At 42.0% G+C, this 20,544-nt stretch overlaps 1 protein-coding gene across 2 annotated transcripts in view; it reads left to right on the top strand.

Moving 5' to 3' along the window:
* Nucleotides 1-20,544, top strand: part of BRF1 (BRF1 RNA polymerase III transcription initiation factor subunit) — a 174,750-nt gene that overhangs the window by 19,615 nt on the left and 134,591 nt on the right. Inside the window, exons 1-2 of one of the 2 annotated variants that reach the window (XM_032689976.1) lie at nucleotides 9,553-9,558; nucleotides 10,301-10,303. The exons of the other annotated variant lie outside the window; for it this stretch is intronic. The gene's annotated coding sequence lies outside the window, so the exon portion shown is untranslated. Of the gene's footprint in view, nucleotides 1-9,552; nucleotides 9,559-10,300; nucleotides 10,304-20,544 lie in introns of those variants that run through there. 2 annotated transcript variants of the gene reach the window in all.

Genomic DNA, 20,544 nt, shown 5'->3' with positions numbered 1-20,544 from the left:
CAAGTGATTGTGGAGGGCCCTACTTCCTCCCAGAACTACACATCATGAATTAGACCAGGACAATATATTAAATGCGTGAAGAACAGAAGTATCCAGAAGGGAGGAAGAGAAAACGCTGTTTAACAAAACTAAACCAACAAGGGAGGAGAGGATAGTACAATCCTAAAATAATTGAAACTGGAAGAGACCTCTGGAGGTCCACAAAGTGGTGGCTTTGAAGTTGCATTAAGCTGCTCAGGGCCTAGTGCAGCTGAGCTCTGGTGATCCCCAAGGAAGGATATGATACAGTCGCCCTGGACAACCTGTTCTCTAATGGTTGACCACCCTCACTGTGAAGAATTTTTCCCTCATGTCTGGTTAGAACTTACTTTGATGAAATGTGACCCTTGTCCTTTTACTGTGCATCTCTGATGATTCTGGCTCCATCTTTATAACCTTCCACTGCGTAGCTGGAGATACCAGTGAGGCTCCTCCCTCAGCTTTCTTGTCTTAAGACTAATAAGCAAATTCATCTGTCACCTCACACAATGTGCTCCAGTCTCCTAATCATGTTAGTGACTCTCTTCTGGATTTGCTCCAGTATGTCAATGCCCTGTCTTGTGCAGAGGAGTCCTGAACTGGACAAGGTACTCTAAATATAGTCTCAAGTGCTGAACAGGGGATAATAATCACTTATCTTGACCTACTGGTTGCAGTCTTAATAATGTGGCTCCGGGATGAAGTTGACCTTCAGCACTGTGATTGGGTGCTGCTGTGTCATGTTCATCTTTTTGTCCATGAGGAATCTTGATCCTTTTCTGCAAATCTACTTTGTAGCCAAACAGTCCCCAGCCTGTATTGTTGCCCTGCAGTTCTTCTGTCCCAGGTGCAGAAAAATTGCGTTTGTCTTGTTCACAAGGCTTCTGTCAGCTCGTTTCTGCAGCATCTTCAGATTCCTCTGAATAGCAGCTCTGCCCATCAGTGTACTGACCACTGTCCTGATGGGATGTCATCTGCAGGCTGGCAAAGGGAATCTCCTGGCCCATTGTTCATGTTTTTAATGAAGGCATTGAACAGTATTGACCCCAGTATCAATCTCACTTGTAAGTCTGAGGGTGAAAGTCCTGACCACTACCCTTGGAACCACACTGTTTTTTCACCCAAGTTGCAGTTCACCTGTCTAGTCTAGATCTCCTCAGTTTGGCTACCAGGGATAATGACGAGATGGAAGGAGGGAAGAGCTGTGGTTACAGTTTACCTTGACTGCATTCTGGTTGTTATTGCAGGTGGGCACAATCTGCCCCCATTGAATCTGTGCTAGCAGTTCCTAGTAACCTTCTTGCCTTTTGTTTGTCTGGAAATGGTTTCCAGGTAGACTTTTTCCATAGCTTTCCAAGAAACTGAGGGGAGGCTGACTTGCCCCTAGAGTCTTACTTATTTCCCTCTGGAAGAGGAGCCTGATGCTTGCTGCCTTCAAGTCAGAGGGAACTACTTCTGATTCCTGCAACTTTTTAAAGACGGCAAAGACAGCTCTTTTTCACAGCCCCCTTGGCATCCTCAAGTGCATCCCATCCAGTCCAATTAACTTGTGTGTGGAGATTTTTCTTAAGCGAGCCCTTGTTCAGTTTTTCACTGCCACAGAAAATGCTTCATTTCCTCCAAACACACATAAAGACCTGAAAACAAACACTGCAACAGAACACCAAGGAGACTCATGAACTGCTGTAAAGGCAAGCTGCCAGATACCCTGTCTGCTCAACATCCTGCACATCAATATGGAGTGTCCTTTTGCTTTGGGGAGACTCTACTTCTGGCCTCTTTGGCCTTCACAGCAGTACCTCAAGGGGTCTTGCTTACCTCTTCTCTGAGCAAACTGAAGTCTTCCCTTTGAAATCCAGGGTTGTAATTATACCATCCATCTTCCTCACACTCACAGAATCACAGAATATTCTAAATTGGAAGGGACCCACAAGGATCATTGAGTCCAGCCCTGAAGTGACACCTCAAGATCTTGCTCATCTCTGGGTTGCTGCAACCAAGCCTGCCATCAGACTTTACACTCTCCGCTTCTTCCTTTCTAGGGGTGGTAGGTATATAACAGTGCTTCTGCTTGACCTGTTCCTGACATGCCCTGGAAGTCCACTGGATTGCCTGTGCCCCACTATGGTTCTTCTCCTTTTCATTTGGGATGATACTACATGTCTTTTGTGTGTGGATGTGTTTTGTTTTGTTGGGTCCTGGGATTTTTGTTCTTGTTGGTTTTGTTTGGTGATTGTTGTTTGTTTTGTTGGTGATTGTTGTTTGTTTCAAGTACAACCTTTTCCTTTGACAAACGTCTTCATTCTCAACTTACCTTTTCCATCTAGTGCCATGCCATGGCTGGAGCTAGGGTGCCAAAATTTAGATGTCTGTGTGAGCTCTTCATTCTCAACTCCTTTCAGAGTCTCTGCATAGAGACAGACAGATTTAGGGTGTGATTAATTTAATCCGAAAGGAAGTCAAATGACTCATTCTCTGAAGGTCTGTTTCTCTTCACTCACTGAAAGGAAGTCTATATTGACTAAGCTCAGCCACTCATCTCTGAAGATAAGGGTGATGAATCGTAGGCTTTGGTGTCTGCTGGATCACTTTGCATTTGTGGATCTCCTTGTTGACACAGACTTAGCATGGCCAAAACTGAACTAGGAACTGCATCCAACTGCTCTGTCTTTTTGGATGTTAACAAGTTCAAGCTTCTTCCCACTGAGGCCACTCATGGCTTTCCTTCCTCCTGTCTTGTAGATCCACCCTCCCCAGCATCTGCGAAAACATGGATGTGTCCTAGCCATAACACTCACGTATTTGTTTCTTGAATAAGTGTCTCTTGACTTTCATTGCTTTTTCTCTCTGATCAGAACATGCTCCAGAGCCAGGAAAACAAAAGTTGTGACTTGGAATGCTAAACCTCTGGTGCCTTAACCTCTTCATCAAAGGATTTTTGAAGGAATGTTGTTTTCCCATCCTATTTGCCTGTTCACATGCGTGATCGCTGTTACTTATCTCGTAACAGTTCAACAGGGAACTTTCCTGGTGTTACGAGGCTGCTGTGTCTGAGTTCCAGCTTGCTGGAGCACTGTGCTTCTGAGGCTTGTTTGGGTGTCAGTAGGTGTGGGCTTTCCTGTTTCAATGCAGGCTCTGGTAACTCACAGCGGCACAAGCCGCAGCTGACGCTGGAGCCCTTGGTGACTGAACCTTCAGGGTGTCTCAGTGCCTTACTCACCTTTCTCAGAGCTCCAGCTTCCACGGTTTGCAGGCAACTGCACTAATCAGCAAGGACCTGAAGAGACAGGCAAAACACTTATTTAAGGAAAACAAACAAAAAAACCTCAGAGGCAGAAAACCCACTCTTTAGCCAGCATAAGTTACTCCAAGAATTTGGATAAAACCAGAAGATTTTATTTCCTTGCCTGTTTCTGTATTACTGTTGGAGACCCGTGGAGTTTGATTCAGAGGCCTCTGAGGAAGCCTGGATCCTTCTGGTACTTCAGCTTCTCCTTCAGCACATGGAGAATCTCTTCTTTCTTAGATGGCTAATGAGACCCTGTGTTTCATCATCTCCAGTTTTCTTTGTTAAAAGTTCATCAGCTGATCTGGGACAACCTTTTGGTTATACATGGATTAGTTACTCGAGTTGGAATTTGAAAAATTTTATTGTCTTAAGCTTTGTCTGTTGCTAGGGAATGATGAATAAAGTACCTGTTGTGGAGATGCTTTTGATGTGCTGCTTATCCTTACAGGGACAGCATAATGGAAAAGAATCCAAGTCTTCTTTAATGAGATCTGTTACTTTTATAAAGAAGATGATCTGGGATCCTTTAAGTAAAGAGTAGATGATTTGCTGGAGATAATGTAATGGTAGGATTTTGCCCAGAGACTGATTGACAACTTAAAACTTTGAACACAGCATTCCACTGGGTTGAAATACATGAGTCAAGCTTTGCTGGTCTTCCTTACTCTGTTCCTGTGTTTGCTTAGCCAGAAAAGGGAAAAATTAGAAAAGGCATTTCTAAAATTCCTTGAAGGTGTTGATTCAGTCTGTATGTGTATGACTACACCGGGAGATTGTCTGAGGACAGTCTCTGTTGTTTCTTTTAATTTTGAAGATTGTCTCTGAAGTTGAAAAAAAAAATTGCACTCTTGATCAAACGAGTTAACACGATTCCTCTTGTCTTAACTAATAACAAAATATTTGCATGTTCAGCCGCCTTGAATTGGCCTGTTTGTGACTGTGGAGTCAAAGGTGTCTTTCATGATTCCTTTGCTCTGTCTCCTCTCCTGTCTCTGCTCTGTCTCTTGGTTTATTAGCTGTCTGTGGGCAAGAGAACTCTCATACAGGGAAACACAAACCTCTGCTTTGTTTTGTCAAACAAAAGAAGAAATGCCCTCTAAAATTCTGCATGCTTGTGAAATTTCTTGCCCGGATATTGAAGTTTTGACCTGTTGTATCTCAAAATTTCTCCCTGTTGACTTTGACAATTTCTGTGTGACACAGAGTGGGACGATATATATCATGCTTGTGGAATTCACTGATGGAGATTTATTGCCCTACAGCCTTGTGTAGGTAATTGGAAGCTGTCATTTCTCTTGAGAGCAGTTGTTTACTTAAAGACAGTTTATCTAGTGGGCTAATGTTTTTTAAAACATTTGCTTTTTATAGTACCATTCACAAGGAGATGAACTTGGATATTAATGGGTCTATCTTCCTTCTCGTACAGTGTGGCACAAAATAGGCAACTGCCTCTCTTCACCTTCCTCACCCTCTACTAATGTCTATAAATTTCAGTGCTAGTAATCTGCCTCTTCTAACAGGCATATGAATTAAATAATTTTAGCTTTGGAATGCTGTTTGACAAGCTTAAAATATACTCCAGGTAACATAGCTTTGGTTTAAGTTCCATGTAACTGCTGCTCTCTTTTTTGATAGTGAAAAACATGTACGTCACTTATATGGCATAGGACTGCCTTTTAAACATTGAAACATGAGTTTTGAAGTGTTTGTGTCATTTTGTAGGCACCGTGGCTCAAAACTTGAGAGGGAAAAGGTTGTTGTTGCTTTTTAATGCTGTGTTCTCTGATAGTGCCGAGTTCCTTTTCATGTGTCAAAAGTGCCTTCTTGTTTTGCTCTATAAAATAAATTGGAGAGTGATGTGACACTGCAGGGAAGCATTCCCTAAGCCCAAGGGTTTGCAAGTGTGATTTGCTTGTGCAGCTATTGCATTTTTCTTGGGAGATGGCTTTTCTGAAATAATGTCTGCAGCACTAAACTTCTGGACCCTCTGCAGAAGTAACAACAGAAAAAATTCAGTACCTGTGTACCCTGTTTTTATAAGGAGACTGTGATTTATATGCTTTGTTCTCTTTTTGCCTGCACTTTGCAGCAGAACACAAGTTAGTTGTGATCCCATCTCCTCATGGCTGGTCTTGGAGGAACTAGAATGGATCTGTTGTTGTGGGACACGAGTGACATCTGTCAAAATGTGTCTGTGAGAGGATGTGCAGGCACATTGTATTCCTGTTGTAGGGCTGTAAGAGCACCTATCCATGCGCATCTGGCACAGTTTCTGTCACAGGCATCCAGCAGTGGCTGAGGGAGCACTATCAGAACAGTATCAGCAGTGCATGTGATGATGCTTCTCCACAACATTACCACCTCATTCCCTGTGCAGAAGTGCATGTGCAGCTTTGATTGTCCTCTTGCCTTCCCAGGTGTGTGAGGTGTCCTCCCAGATGCACAAGCACACCATCGCAAAAGACTGGCTCCTGCTCGATGCCTTTGCTTGCAGCAGCATTTCCCAGGCAAGCAGACTGCACTGGTGGAACACCCAAATGAAAGGGCAAACAAAAAGAAACACAGGCTTCTGTAAAGGTACGAAGTGTGTGTTCAGTTGGAGGGTTCTGTGCCCAGTACAGCCACACCAGCAAATTTATCAGCAGACTGACCTATGTCAACCCCTTGGTCAAAAGAAGACCACCAAGAACCTCAAAGCCAAACCCTGGTTCCAGCCTGAACAACAGCTCTGTGCACTCACACAAGTGATCCCTGACCTGGGTGATTGGAGTGCTGGGATTTGCTGCCCTCCCAGTACCAGCTCCCTGGAGTCCATTTCCATGATAAGCATCTCCCAACAGCAAAGCCAGTTTGATCCCAGCCTTTCCCATCCCTCAACTTTCCCATTCCCTTCATCCAAATATGCTGCACCTTGGCTTGGGCAATGCATCTGTTTACTGGTACAGTGAAATGATCTGAGTTTCACAAGCAAAATCAAAAATTAAAAAGAACCAACCCTTTTTTTTTTTCTTTTCCTATTTTCCTTTGATCACTTCGCTCCTCCACATGCCACCACAGAGTGGAGGAGGGAATGGATGACGTAGGAATGAGCAGGAGCCTCTTAAACCAGCTTTGTAGCAGAAGAGGCTGAATGCAGGGCTGCGTAGCGAGCTCCTCTCTCTTTTTCTTTTTTTTCTTAGTTTTTTTTTTTTTAACATTTATTTATAACCCACTGTCCCGTTACGTTCAGTCCTGCACAGTCAGAGTGAAAGGAAGGTGTTTTCTGTTCTTTTGGCTTGACTTGCAGTGAGTGGGAAGAAATTTTAGAAATGTTCTGTTCATTGACTGCTGCTGGCAGATGGATGCTCTCCGCTTGAAGTGCCTCAGGCCTTGATATCTTCCATTCTCTCCCCCTCCCTCCTCCCAGCACACACCCCCTCCCTCCTCCCAGCACACACCCCGGAGTGTGCAGCCTGTGCTAATTTAGTCGCAGCTTAAAAAGGAGCGATGAGGAAGAAATGCTCGACTCTCAGAGAATTCTTGTCGCTCGCGACATCTTTAGGGAGAACATTTTCATTTCAGGATCCCTAAGGATTTTTCCAGCAATATGTATTAGGTGTTCTGCGATGCTTTGATGGGGCAGCAGTAAAATTCTTAGTGCATTTCAGGACCAAAATGCTGATTCTGTTTATATGTTAATCGGTTCAGAATATATAGCATACATGACATCCAGTTTGATTTTTTGTTTTTTGAGTATTTTGGTGACTGAGGCTTGGGTGTTTCTGGTTCTGAGGTGGCCTTTCCATCTATGTGGACTACAAAGCAAACCTTTAAGCAATCAGTTTGTTAACCTGGTATGTTAAAACATTTCAACCAATTGCTGTATTTTACTGAACTGGCTGTTCCTATGTCAAGAGCTTTCACCACTTACCATCACTTAGAAGTTGAGTGATGCCAGCTCTGAGGACTTTGATTCAGTTTTTAACAGAAAAATGTTACGATTTTCTGGTTCAAATTTAATGGAAAAAAATGGAAAAAATGGCCAAATTATACACAACTAGGACTAAAATCTGTTGTTCTATGCTGATTACTACGCCTTAACTTAGTGGATAGCTTCAAAATACTGTGCAGCTACAATCACCAGGTGGTGCTGTTGCACACTGCTGAAAACGCCTCTGGAAAATAAGTTTCAATTCTGCCATTACCGTAGTTTTTCAACTTTAATTTCATGGGAGGAGTGGTGAGAAAGATAATTTCTTTCTTTAATCATGTCGTTAAAGTAGAGCCTTTCCTGAGAATTTTGGGTGTGCTCTTCTGATAGCTGCTCAGAGTGGATTTTTAGTTTGTGATCATCTTTGGTGTAGAAATGGTGTATGGGATAATTTAGGAGATTGGATGCTGGGTGTACGGGACAATATCTGAGCTGTAGCCTGAGTCCTTCTTAGGTGCTGAGTTTATGAAGGCTCGCATTAAGTTAGCAAAGGTGAAAGGTTGAAAAGTGATGTCTCTCCATAAGCTGAACATAACCTCTTTCATGAATGTCATGTAATTTAACCTTGCAAGTTTTGAAGAGCAGGAACTCCATCCTACTACAGAAGGACACTCTTTGAAAAAAACCATCCAGGCTCCTAATGCACAGTTTCTTTTCAATGTCTTCAATAAATGTAATGTTTTTCTCTTATTTAGAAAAAAAACTTTAGATCATACATATAAAATGAAGTAACTTTTTTTCTCTCAACAGTTGTAAAGTAATTGGAGTTGTAAAGAAAGTTGCTTTTTTCCCTAAGGCTTTGCAGAACTGGTTGTTTATGGATGAACTGTGGAATGGGAAATCATGAATTTAAAGTTCCAAACTATTCCTTTAGATGAAGATTTTTTTTCCCCCTCTTTGTACTCAAATAATTGAATCATTCTAGACAATAAAGACAGCTAAGTACTCATCTGCTTAGATTAAACCTAGGTACTGTCAACCATGTAGATAGAAATGTAGGAAGTGTAAGTAATTGCAGGAGGGGGAAAGAGTTCTCAAATGCCTACCCCTGCTGAAGGCATTATTATTGCTGTAATTTTAGATGTAATTCCTACATTGAAAGCTTAACACTTGAAAAATGAATGTAATTATTTCCTACATGGAGATTTTTCTGTTAACTTTGTTTTCCAATAGAAATTATAAGCAAATGACACGTAAAAAGTAGAGAGAGAAGTACAGTGTTGTCTTCTCAAACCCAGGCTCCAGGGTGGCAAGGAGTTGGGTTCAGCTTAAACCTGGATTTTTGATCCATGCTGTGTAGACCTGCCCTGGGGGAGCTGTGTTTGCTTGGCATTATTGTTTGGGACCCCAGATATGTACCTAGAAGTTGGCTTTAATCACCAAGATTTAAAGCCTTCATGCTGTTTCAACAAAGGTGTCCCAAACAAACACAGTGTAAATTAAGTGGAAAGGTGATTGATTGCTTAGGTGTTTAAAGTCAGTTCAGAGGATTCTTGTGTTTTCAACCCAAAGAAGCTTCTCTTAAGTTTGAACAATAGAAAAATCAAACACGGATCTTTCTTCAAAGAAAGGTCATTAGCACTGAGTGCAACAACAGAAGTGGCTAATTATATTCAAATGTGTGACTCCCTAAGAACTTATATTATGCTAATGAGCATATAAATGATTTTTTAATAAATCAATTAGGAACAGGATTCTTAGAAGAAAGCTGTATATTCTTCCTTTATATGCCCTAATACCACACAGTTGACTAGTAGTACCTTTGGGTGGTATATTATGAAAAGCATATTATCAAGAAAGCAGTTTAGGATCACAGTTCCAGTTTCTGGAGGAATACACAGAGCTGTGTCTGTAGAATTGCTTCAGATACACAGGAATTATACTCCCACCCTCTCCTTTATGGTCATTCATTAGAGAGGATATATATGAATAGTATTTCCTTTGGACCTTAGATATGCTATTTGATTGCTCATATAAATCAGTATTCAGGGAAAGCATTCTGTGCATTTCTATGGTAGGAATCATGAACTTACTACTTTGCTTTGTAGTCCCTCCGTTTAGGATGAATTTGTGAGAATGGGTCGCTCTGCAGACGTTGGTCATTAGGTCTGGTCTGAGGCTTGAGGGTTTTTTTGGTAACAGTGTAGAGCACAAGGAAGCTGAGGTCACTTGTTTCCTGTCCTTGCAAAATTGATGGATAAGACACAGCCATCTTCAATCTCCGTCCTTTTTAGAAAGCATCACATTATCTTGTCTAAAAGAGAGACATAAACACTGCAGAGTTTCCAGCCACACTCTCATGGGGTAGCACAGGTGCTAAAGCATGGGTAATCATTCTTAGAAGTCATCCCAGTACTTATTTCCAGAGTTTGGCAGAGCCAGTTGATGCATTTCTGGTTCCTTTGGGCACATGTGGATATACATAGAAGCTTAGACGGATGCATAGAAATCCTTTTACATGGGAAAAGACAGTTTATAAATCAGGTTAGGAGATTGATGCCTTTGCTTATGGAATACATATACTATGTGTTTTGAGAGAGGACAAGGACAGCTGTAAACTTCTGCTTTCAAACTCTGTGTAGCATCCTTGTAGCAGAGAAGGACATGGAGCTGATGGAGTGAGCCCAGAGAAGGGCAGGAAGATGCTCAGAGGGCTGGAGCATCTCTGCTGTGGAGACAGGCTGAGAGAGCTGGGCTTGTTAAGCCTGGAGAAGAGAAGACTCTGAGGAGACGTTATAGCACCTTCCAGGCCTAAAAGGGGCTAGAAGGGCAGAGAGGGACTTCTTACAAGGGCATGCAGTGACAGGACAAGGAGGAATGGCTTTCAGCTGAAGGAGGGCAGATTTAGATGAGATATAAGGAAGAAACTCTTTACAGTGAGGATGGTGAGGCACTGACACAGGTTGCCCAAAGAACCTGTGGATGCCACATCCCTGGAAATGCTCAAGGCCAGACTGGACAGGGCTTTGAGCAACCTGGTCTAGTGGACGGTGTTCCTATCCTTGACAGGGGCTTGGAACTAGATGGTTTTTAAGGTCCCTTCCAATCCAAACCATTCTATGACTCCATGATGATTCTACCGCCTCAGACAAAACATAAAAGTTGTGTGTTACTGATGAGCTGCTCTCAAGGTTTGTGGCTGCACTTCCTGCCAGGGCTTGTCTCATTTCTCTTTCTTGCTCTGGCCAATGCCTGTAGAAAACTGACTGCTTTGTCTTTTTTCCTTGGTTTCTGTCTCATCACAAAAGAGCACTGGAAGTTGGTGCGAGGGGTGATGATGGGATGGATGGAAGATGTTGGATTTCCTCTTTCAACTGTCTCTGGCAACTTCATCCTCTGATATTTTACCTGAGTTGTTACAAAAGAAAAAAGTAGATTTCTTCTAAACACAGGAAGATTGGGAAAATACTCTTACAGAAATAAAAATTATGGAAAGTACAGCTCCAGCTGGTCCAGTTGAATCCAGTCTTCAGGCTGAGGGTTTTGTGTGTTCTCTCTGGCTTCTTATCCTACATTTGCTGTGGAGTGAAGAGAGTAAAGCAGACTTTATACAAAAAAGCAGTAAATCACTTAATAGCTCTTAATTTATCATTCCCTCCTCTCTAACTACCAACCTCCATTTTAAATGTGAGGTGAATCCTCAGTATTTGCTAATCCAAATCCATCCTCATTTTCAAAGGTGAGGATGAAGCTGTCTTCCTATCGTCAGCAAATCAGCAACTGTAAATGTGGGAGATTTTAGAGGGGTTGCCTTATTATTCTGAGCCCCATGCAGCTTGCCAAATCCAAGCAGGTGTTATGTTTGCTTACTTCCCTGGCCATGAAAGCTCTGTGAGCACAGGGAAATAGCTAGAAATAAAATTATTGGATGTCAGCAGAAACCTTGTAAATGATTTCATAGCAGTACTAATGTGGGTGTATAGCTTTGCAAATACAGTCCCTTTCCACCTTAAAAAAATATTTCTATATCTAAAGGTTTCTTCTTTTTGGAAGGTGGGAGGTGGGGAAATAATCAGACATATTTAGCTGCATGAAATTTTTGTTTTTAAGCTTAAGTACAGGGAAAATAATTTACAAGGTCGCTTAGTGATACCGTGGGAAAATGTGTATCTTGAGACTATTCAAAGCCATCTCAAAGTAGATTTAGAAACTATGGTTCCTGACATGCACTAGAAGAAAAAAGTACTGCTTCTGGTGCAAGCTGAATCAGTCCTTGAGTGTGTCAAGAAAGAATACCACTTTTCAAGTGATTTTTGGAACAAATCCAGGGTGCTTGTGAGGTGACGTTTGTTGTCTGAGTGGTCTGTGTTATTCCAGCTGGCCCTATACTAAAAGTTAACTCTTGCTTGCTGCCAGCTTCTTTCCTGAGAGCAAATGGGCATCTCTAGCTTTGGTCAAAATAAAGTTGTTAGACATCCTGTGGATCATAAACATACTTCTGTCTCTTTGTGTTCTCTGTCCATGGTGAGTCCACCATGCATTGATGGCAGACTGTCTCCTCAAGGGTAGTTTGCACCCTATTTCATATCTGGGGGAACTGGGAATGGAAATAATGTTCATTTTGCAGGATTGCAGTAGTACTCAGATGCTCCTTTTGCCATTGACTGTAGACAGTTTTCCTCCTGCATGTGTGGGTAGTTTTGTCCCTCAGCTCTGCTCCTTACTTTTTGATCCGACATGTACAACAAATTTCATTCCAACATCTTTGCAGTGTTTGATTCCAGCTTTAAGAAGAAAAGGAGGCTTGACGTTGATCAAGGTCTTTGACATAGAGGAAAGAAAAGCTTTGAGATTGTTTTGAATTTCTGAGAAACTCTGATTTGTTGTGCCAGCTAAGTCAAGTTGTGGGATTGTGGTGACACTGAATGCTAAATACCAAATTTAATATCCTAAGAAAACTTCAGCAGAAGACAAAGAGGAGCATAGAGGAGTGTAAGAGATTACATGGAAGCAAGAATCGAGTTCTTCAAAGGGTACATTTGGAGTGGTTTGTCTCCTCTGCATTGCTCAGCAGAAGTCAAGGGCTGCCACCTGCCTCCGTGGTTCCAAGTGGGGAATTGTGTGTGGTTTTCCCCCTCCTCCAGGCTCACTCTCTCACTGTTAAGCCAAGAAGGATCCTTATGTCAGATATCCATTCCTGATTTAATCTGTAGGAAGCATAAAAGGGAGACGACATAGTAACAGCCACTTCCAACAAGATGCTGTTGAAGTTTGAGTGCTGTGATTTCAAAATGATAACGGGCACCGTTACCAGAGGGTAAAACTGCAGTTGATTTGGGGCCCTCGGAAATATTTGACTGTGCCAAGTTCAGCTTCCCATCTATTAAGAAATGTGAACTCTGGTGTGTCCTGTTGCTATTGTAGCTGCCGGGGCCATGGATGTGTGGAGGTAAGTTTATCTTGCACAAAGCCAGGCAGAATTTCATCAGCCTGTCTGCTTTTCCCAGCACTAGAGTAAAATACAAAAGGTAGGAAGGGCCAGATTATAATTGCTTTTCAGAGGAAAAACAGGGTCCTTGAGGTTGATTAATGTAGCAGTAGAACTTCTGAGGCCTTCAATGAGGAGCTGCTGGTAGCATAAACAGGTCTGAGGCAGGCAGTTGATTGAAGTGTTTGTTTATTTTTGTGGGTCTTAAAAAAGGTCAGTAAATAGAATTTGCTCCGTGGACTCTGCTGAAGCAATATGTTAGTCAGGTTCGAGATGATGCTGATGTTGTGTGATTCCTTAGGGCAGCTTCCTTGATTGCAGCTCCACCAAGTCACAGTAAAAAACCCCTCATTTTGTATTTACGGCACCTGCCTGATTGAAACTCTGAGGCAGGTAGTGTTTTATAGTCAGCTTATTTAGAAAGAAAGAAAAAAAAAGAAGATTCTTCCAAACACTGTCACTAATCAGAAAAATGCAATGAAATTGAGACCTGCCTGTAGTCAGACTTGGGCAATATTAAACTCAGATAGATCATTCTCTCAACTGGTCTCAGAACTATTTCTGGGATATGTTGCAATCAATACTCTTTCTTGTGTTGAACATCAGCATCTGCTCTGTAAGAGCAGTGACAGTATCAGGGGAGAAGAATCCATGTCTCCTTTAATGAGATCCGTTAGGTTGCTGCATGGAAATCGTCACATAAATCCACTGACTTCTGTTTAAGTCTTTAGTCAGTATGTTCTCTGGTAGCTATTTTTCACCATACCATATTACCTAGAGGAAAATGAATTAATAATGCATTTAGTCTTGGATACGTATGTTTAATGGATGATCTCACATCCTATCTGGGAGTCATACTGCACAGAAAAAGCCCTGTTGTAATTGATCTATGAGGTTCAGCACATGAAGAAGAAAAAATGTAATTGTGCTTGCCTGAAATTTTCTTTAACTACTAAGGACTGGCACACTGGAGGCAAGTGGATCATCTAGAAGAGCCAAGGAAGTTGATATCTAAAGATTTGTCTATAGACAAAATTCCTCAGACTTCGAGGTTTTTTTTTTTCTTTTTTTTTTTTTTTTTTGGGTGTGGTTTTTTTGTTTGTTTGTGGGTTTTTGTTTGGTTTTTTTTGTTGATGTTTGGGTTTTGGTTTTTTTTTTTGTTTTTTTTTTGTTGGGATATGCCCTTAATACAATATTTGATTTAGGAAAACTAGAATGGAGTGGTGACTATGGAAAAAAAAAAATTAAGAGGTGGGAGCTTGTGTAGGTGGGTCTTTGCTGGTACAGGGCTGGCTGGTCTGTCTGACTGACAGTGGGTCTGTGGTGATCTGCTGTCAAACTGAGCAGGATGAAGGCTGTTGTACCCAGTCAGCAGAAGTGAATCTTAGGGGAGGAAAGAGTAGGTGGGATTTTTTCCCTTGTTCTGTACACTCAGAATACAGAATGATTCTGTCGTGCAAAGCAGCCTCTCTCTTCAGATTACAGTTTTGTAAAAGTGTAAGAACTCCCTTTAACTGAGTAAATCATCTTAGCCCGTTTTTCTTATATGGGATCACTCCATATCATGCATTTTTCTTGTGTTGTTCCATTCCTGGATTCATATGTTAAGCAGTGGGAGATTCCACCAGTTCCCTTGGGAAACTATTATGAGGTCCAGTGGAGTTTTGTTGTAAGGTCCTGTTAACATAGCACTTATATTTTCCTTTAATTTCATGTTATTAGTCCTTAGGCATGAACTCTTTATGGCTTAAACTTCTGTCATCTTCCAGAAATATACTGATCTTGTGCTCTTCTCTTAACAAATTTGCAGAAGGCTGCAAGTTCAGTCTCTGCGTCTTTAAACACTCTCCCCTGATATCCTAGCTGTGCTCTCCATCTTTAATTCTAGGGTGATCTGGGTTTCTGAGGAGGAGAACAAATCCTAGTGCAAATTCCTTCCTCCCAGAACAGTTGCTGATGGATGACATCCCATACGTAAAACGTAGCCTCATACAAATGGAGGGGACCGCAAGCAAACAGATATTATCCAATGTGTCAAATATTTTCCAAGAGGGCTTCATTGGCTCTCTGGAAATAACATAGATGGCATTGTAATTTTAATTCTTCACTGGAACAGTCTGTACATCTGACTTATATAAATGTTATTGTTTAAAGAAATATAAGGCTGTTCCTGAAAAACGTGTATTCTCTCTTCAAACATAAATCTCCTTCCAACTCTAGGCTGAAGTAGATAGCACGAGAAACTGACTTGATAAATAGCATCACTGATTCACTACATTGTTTAGCTGAGATTTGTGGCAACCTTCACTTAGGGTCAGTTTAAAAAGGAAGGAAATGCAAGGTTGAGGCTGAAGCCCTCTCCAAAATGTCCTCCATCATCTATGGGCAGTACACAGGTGCAATTACTGGGGCAGCCGTAGCTTTGATCTAAACAGGCTGTTTGTGGTGGTAAAGGAGAGCAGCTCTTGTGGGATATCTTTGGCTGATGGACTCAGCTGCCAGGGACAAACTAAGGGCAGAATTTAATTCTTTAGCTGCAGCCCAGATAAAGACTGATGCTGTCTTACCTAACTGCCAGCTTTCTTATCCCTTCTGTATAAAGGAAGAAGTATTTGACCACTCGTCAGCTTCATATAAAAATACCTTAAGTAAGTATTAGCCTAATACAGTCTTTCTTGCTTTTGTAATGGCTCTGTGCCTCTCCCGGCTTGATTTCAATTCTTCTCCCTTTCTGCTTCCATTTTTAGATCATGTTTTATCTCTTATCCCTTTGATTTCTTTAATAACTCCCTCTTTTTCTTCACCTCCTCAACTACTTCTCTCTGCATCCTTTTTCCCTTGATGCCTTCTCGCCATATTTCCATTTTTTGAGATGATTTAAGAAATTTGCCAATTAGATGATATTTATGACATTTTTACTACTGAAATGACAGTGTCATCTTTGATTGCCCTTTGGGTAAGGTCTGGATGGGGAGAGAGTGCACTTTATTATATTTGCATGGAGAACTAGAGGGGAAGGAAAAGAAAAAAAAAAACAAACCCAAAGCCCAAAAAACAAACCCCACAACCAAAATCAGAGTTCCAAAGGAGTTTTGGGCTCACAGGCCTTTTTCTGTCCTCAGGAAGCAGCAGAAACCTTAAGTCAAGTAGAGGCTGAGAGCAGAGTGGGTATTAGCCTCTGTCCACAAGGCCCTTCCTGCCTACACAGTTGGATGATGGAGAGTGGGAAATAACTTACCACAAACAGTTATATTTTTGACAGAACAACTGGCCTGCAGAAGAGCAGGGCTGAACTCTAGGGGAGGATAATTGTTCTGCACGTATCTGAGGACAAGTAAATTCTCAGACATATTATAAAAGGTGAGTATTAAAGGTGGACAAGGAAAAGTAGGAAAAGGATCACATGGATATACAGGGGCCTCTTGGCAGGAAAAGGGAAAGGCTGGACTGGCTTTTATAGCAGGGAATTTGGATTAAACAGGAAGGAGGTTTTCTTGATTTTTTTAAACAATCCTAGTATGTGTGACCTTATCTAACAGTTGCTGCAGTGCAGCTGAGAAGTGGTGATTGTTCAGCTGCAGTAATTCAGTTACTTCTGCTCTTGTCCCTGTCCCTTGGCCTCAGTGGCAGCTCTCTGGCCAAGGGATCCCATCAGCTCCTGCATCCGCCTCGTCCATGTGAAGCACCTCGACTCCCACGGCTCCCGTCTGCTTCCATGGTGTCTGCAAGACTGAAAAATGGCTCCTGTCAGTTTTCACTCTTCTTTGCCTGGTGAGAGCCCAGATCTGCAGGGAAGGCACAAGAACTTGCTGTCAGCGAGCAGATAACACTGTGCTGATTTATATGCTGCTCGCATCTGTAAAGTTTTCCATTGCAGCAGTGGATCCCTTTGTGCTCAGTCTTCATTTTTGTTTTGTTTTAAAGCTTTTGAGAACTTTTACCAATAGGCAGTGGATTTTTTTCCTATATTGTGCTGTATTCGTGAATTTTTCTAGCTGTGTAGATTGATGACAGTTGCTTGCTAGTTAAATGCTTTTTGCTTTGTAAAAGTATGAAATAAGTTCTATCTCTGATAATGCTGCAGGTTTTTAAAACTTTAAAAAAGTGATCTCTTCAAAACTGTCAGATTATGTCATGAGCAAATCTTTTTTTTTTCTTGCAGTGACGTAGAAATTATTTTGGGTGGTTAGAGGTAGTGCTTGGATCAGCAGTAATGCTGTCTGACAGCAGAAATGTTCCATTTTTTGTTGTGACAAGAGTAACAATTGGTAATTGATAAGTGTAGGGGAATAAGCTTTATTTGTATATAGATACAGAAAAATCTCTAAGAATAACTGTCATTTAAAATGTAATTTAAAAAAAAATAAAATCGCTGTCCAAATAATACAGAGGAAGATTAAAGCAAGGCCTAACTAGTGGTGCTTTCAGAAGGAAATCTTGCATGTCCAAAAGCTACCAACCACTACCTGAAAGTTCTTGGTATCTTAAATTTTTCTTTCCAATTCCCTTAATGTCAGACAGGTAAGGATTTTGCCACATTAATCATACATATTCTCACACTTCTTGCCAGTAGTGCAGCTTTCCAGCTGTTTCGACTTTGAAACAGCTGCAAATCTTCTGCGAGTAAAAAAACTCAGTTGACTAAACTTGTGGATACAAAGAAGTCTGTATTTGCTTTCTCCCAAAATTAATCTGAAGCGACCTGAACCGTTCTAATATACACATAACTGAGGAGCATGTTAGCATTTGTTTGAACGGCAGTAAGTCAGACTTCAGTGTGAGCTCGTTGGTATGGGAGGAGCAGCGAGGGCTGGGAGCAGTAGCGGGGAAGGGGGGGAAGTGTAGGGATAGAGTGTACTTTTCTCTTTGACCCATTTAGGCTGCAGTCTCCCATTTGCTTTAAGTCAATCCACGTGTGCTTGGCTGCTGACAGCATTTCTCCTCACCCCAGCCACATTCTGCTGCCGGTAGGGCTTGAGAGGCTGCGTGTTGAGTTATAGGAGGGAACTGGTCCAAATGGAAATTTAACTTAACTTTTTTTGTTGTTTGGATTGATTTTCAGCAGAGCAAATTCCCTCATCTGTATCCGCATGTGGCCATGTAAATGTCGAGTTGGAGGTGGGAACGCTGTCTGCAGGAACAGCCTGGGCTTTAGCTTGACTTAAAACAGTCGTGATCCAATTCCTTCAGATGCTGGTGAATCAACAGATTTGTGGGGTTTTCTTGCTTTTGTTTTTTTTTTTAATGTCAGCATTGACTGTGGTTTTCCAGCATGACATCAGAAGTGAAGTTCAGTAAGGACTTTATGAGCAAGCAGTTCTTTAGCTGTGCTAAAAAGAATAATTGAGCAGGGCTAAGAAACAAGCAAGCTGCTGTCTTAAGGATGATGGGGAGGGAAAGAAAGGTTAGGTGCAGCCCCTGAATAAACTGTATGGCATCTAGTCTGTTGCTGAAGTGGGAGTAGCAGTCAGCTGGATAATGGGAAATGCCACCTGTGAGGGAAGCAGAATTCCAGGAACTGAACACAGAAAGTCAGAGGAACCGCTTACGATGCCAAATTTTTCAGACTGGGTAAGACAAATTAATTCAAATGGCCAGTTGCTGTATATGATAAGAGGCTGTCCATGTGGGAGTGGTGTCATAGAATCGGAGAAAGGAAAACAAGCTTGAGGAGGGGGATGGGGGAAGTTACGTGGGCACTTTGCAGGCCTGCTTTGGCATTAATTAATACCAGGGCCAATTTTGAGGGAACGAGTACTTAAAGAAGTACGGGTAAGTGCTGAGAAGAGATGTTAACAGCAGATTTTCTAGGTGAAAGAAAAGTAGCTTAGTATCAAATATTTAAGAAGTGGTTGGAGCAGTGACCACCATCTGAATTTTTAAGCCATTAATCTTAAAGATGCATGGTCGCTCTCTGTAGCTGAATGGGTGGATGAGCCTTTGACATGCAATGAAGGGGCTTTACCAGGAGAGACAGGGAGCTGCACCTGGTAGATGGGGCGCTCTCATGGGAGGCAAAATGGATGGGTTGGATTGTTGTCAACAGACAGAGAAATTGAATACAGGTCTCTGCACTGAGATAGTCTGGGTCTGGCCCTGCAGAGATAAAGTGGAGGCATCAATCCTTCAGTAAATAGGTCTGGATTAAGTTCTTTATTTCACAAGGTTATTTTTAACACGGATCAGTTTACTGGTTTGGTTTGCTGTCCATTGCCACAAACAAAAGTTGTGCTGGCGCAGCTGGTGGAATATCACAGGAAAAGGGCCTGGAACAGTTTTATTCTGCTGAGATAGCAGGAACAGAGTGTACCCTTGGGCAGTCCCTGGAGCCAGGTCTGCCAGGTGACACAGGCACCAGGATGCATCAGTCGGAGAGGGGCCAAGTGTTCACGGGCTCCAGGTTGCTCTGCCTCGGGACTGGGACATCCCATGGAGGAACAGGGGTGTTCTTGTGTGGAAGAGTCTCAGTCTGGGGTCGTGGGGTGCACCCACAACTAGATGGTGGCAAGATAGGGATTTGGAGCCAGGCTGAAGTTAGGCAGAGCCTGGGCATGAGGCCAGCATGTTCATCACTTTCCTCATGGGCAATTAGGTGTTACTGGGAATAACTCTTAGCTATCCTTGATAAAATTAAAGTAGTTATTGTGCTGGCTCAGCACTGCTGCAATGTCCTGCTGTGCTGCTACTTTTACTGTTCGTTGGCCTTTTTCCTTACAGGCTCACAGGGGTAAAGCTGCTCCTTGCTCCCAGTATTGTGTGTGTGGCTGGAAATGCTCAGTGTGATCCCTGCAGCCATCGCCTTGCTTCCCTTCCTGCCTCCCCACATCGCTTGGGCTTTAAATGTTTTCTTGTCTTTGATCATGGGACTCTGCCCTTGATTAGGCTGCTGGGACCAGCCTTCAGTAAGAGTAGCTCCACTGATGCTCCTGGACTTTCCCTGTTGTGCCTTTGTTTGTTTGTTTTACTGATTTGTAATACAAATAACATAGAAGCCTGGCATGGAGCAAAGAGCAGGAAATTCATTCAGGCTTTGAGCTGGGACTTGCTGAAATTGAAAGATGTGACAAAGAATACAGGGATGCTCACATATAAAAACTGCTCTTTTTTCCCTTTTTCAGGAGCTCTTTTGGGTAGCTTTTTCAAAGAAAGTAAAGGACTGAAAACCCAAATGCAGAATAAAATCTGCACATAAAATTCAGTTGGTAAAGTAATTCAAATGCTGGAAATAAATACCCAAGTGAAAACCATCCAAAATGTTTCCTTTAATAGAATCTAGTGTTTGTTACCATAACAATCATTTTTGCAAAAAAAGGATTAGTGCTGTTAACATGACTCTGTTCCCCGTTTCAGGTAGCGCTCGTTTCCAGGGCCCCTCGAGCAAATCGCAGAAAGGGGGGAAAATCCATATGCCTGGGTTTTGATGATGCAGTTTAGTATCATAATAGCAATTCACTCAAGTTCTGGCTGCATACTGCCTGTTATTCCCCTAGAAACTAATGCTCTGTACCGACAATGCTGCTATGAAATAGCAGCGTCACAGTCTCTGTCAGACTGAGGGAAGGGCTGCAGATGAGCAGGCAGAAGCCAGATAAGAGTAGCATAGAGCTGTAGCTGCTTAACATTACTGACTTTTAAGGGATCCAATAAAAAAGTATGATTCCTCTTCCATAGGGGAAAAGAACAAGATGTTTCTGTAGTAACGACATCATAAAAGAAAGAAAATTGCTCATAAAGAATGGGTCTGATTTTCCCTCTTTTTCTGTTTTGCTTCTATTATAACTTTAGCTGCAGTTTTGCTATCAACTGCCTCTTGTGTAAGCATTTAATGTTACCAAGATA

This window comes from Chiroxiphia lanceolata, chromosome 6, assembly GCF_009829145.1.
Source record: "Chiroxiphia lanceolata isolate bChiLan1 chromosome 6, bChiLan1.pri, whole genome shotgun sequence".
NCBI classification, from domain to species: Eukaryota; Metazoa; Chordata; class Aves; order Passeriformes; family Pipridae; genus Chiroxiphia; species Chiroxiphia lanceolata.
Note: the sequence above shows the minus strand (reverse complement) of the source record. Positions and strands in the feature narration are given on the sequence as shown.